Below are 1556 nucleotides of genomic sequence, written 5' to 3'. Positions count from 1 at the left end.
TCTTTTCCTCTTTTGTTACTTCATTCTGCAATAGGAAGCCAGACAATGCCCAATTAAACAGGAGACCCTGGAACTACAACATCCACAGAAATATCCAACATCTCTTCAGACGGGTGGGGATACCCAGAAATCACAGCATACCAGCGAGCTTCACACTGCTGGCGATACTAATCCCTCACTGAGGGAAGCTACTGGTTACAAAAAACAGCGCGTGATTGCAGGAGGAATCCAAACCAAACACTTTGGCAAGAAATCAGGTCAATAAGCCGCAGGTCCCCAGAAGATGGGGCATAAAGAAAATGAAAGATAACCAACAGTAATTTACAGCTTAACAGGCCTGTCGGTGAGTGGAGCGCAGACACCTACAAAGCACAAAGATCTCCTCGTCAGAGAAGACCCAACAGAGCTCACTAGAAGAGCTGGCTGCAGAAGAGACAAGTTCACAACTCCTGGAGGTAAACGAGCAACCACTCAGTGAGAGCACTGTGCTAGAACTAACACACAGGAGAGAACAACGCAAAAAATAAACACTTTGTAGTGTTCCCTGCTTTCTCCCCTGTGATGGGTTGACCCTGGCTGGATGCCAGATGCCCACCAAAGCCGTTCTATCACTCCCCCATCCTCAACTGGACAGGGGAGAGAAAAATATAACAAAAAGCTTGCGGGTCGAGATAAGGACAAGAGAGATCATTCACTAATTACCGTCACGGGCAAAACAGACTCAGCTTGGGGAAAATTAGCTCAATTTATTACAAATCAGCCAGAGTAAGGTAATGAGAAATAAAACCAAATCTCAGAACACTTTCCCTCCACCCCTCCCTTCTTCCCAGGCACAACTTCACTCCCGGATTTCTCCACCAAGCCCCCCCAGCGGCACAAGGGGGACGGGGATGGGGTTTACGGTCATCACACGTTATTTTCTGCCGCTAATCCTCCTCAGGGTGAGGGCTCATCACACTCTTCCCCTGCTCCAGCGTGGGGTCCCACCCACAGGAGACAGTCCTCCACAAACTTCTCCAACGTGGGCTGCAGTTCTCCACAAACTGCTCCAGCATGGGTCCTTTCCACGGTGTGCAGTCCTTCAGGAGCACACTGCTCCAGCATGGGTCCCCCACGGGGTCACAAGTCCTGCCAGAAAACCTGGTCCGTGGGATCCTCTCTCCACAGATCCGCAGGTCTTGCCAGGAGCCTGCTTCAGCGCGGGGTTCCCACGGGGTCACAGCCTCCTTCAGGAACCCACCTGCTCCAGCATGGGGTCCTCCACGGGCTGCAGGTGGATATCTGCTCCACCGTGGACCTCCCTGGACTGCAGGGGGACAGCCTGCCTCACCAGGGTCTTCACCACAGGCTGCAGGGGAATCTTCGCTCCAGCGCCTGGAGCATCTCCTCCCCCTCCTTCTTCACTGACCTTGGTGTCCACAGGCTGGTTTCTCTTACATGTTCTCACTCCTCTCTCCAGAGGCTGTTTTCCACATCCCAACTTTTTTTTCCTTCTTAAAAATGTTATCACAGAGGCGTTACCACTATCACTGATTGGCTCCGCCTTGGCCCGCGGG

General features: G+C 52.3%; 1 protein-coding gene across 1 annotated transcript in view; it reads right to left on the bottom strand.

Annotated features, from left to right (window-relative positions):
* The window catches only part of RNF213 (ring finger protein 213), a 56248-nt gene that overhangs the window by 53012 nt on the left and 1680 nt on the right, over positions 1-1556 (bottom strand).

Source organism: Haliaeetus leucocephalus, unplaced genomic scaffold (assembly GCF_000737465.1).
Source record: "Haliaeetus leucocephalus isolate CR32 unplaced genomic scaffold, Haliaeetus_leucocephalus-4.0 Scaffold646, whole genome shotgun sequence".
In the NCBI taxonomy this organism is placed as follows: domain Eukaryota; kingdom Metazoa; phylum Chordata; class Aves; order Accipitriformes; family Accipitridae; genus Haliaeetus; species Haliaeetus leucocephalus.
Note: the sequence above shows the minus strand (reverse complement) of the source record. Positions and strands in the feature narration are given on the sequence as shown.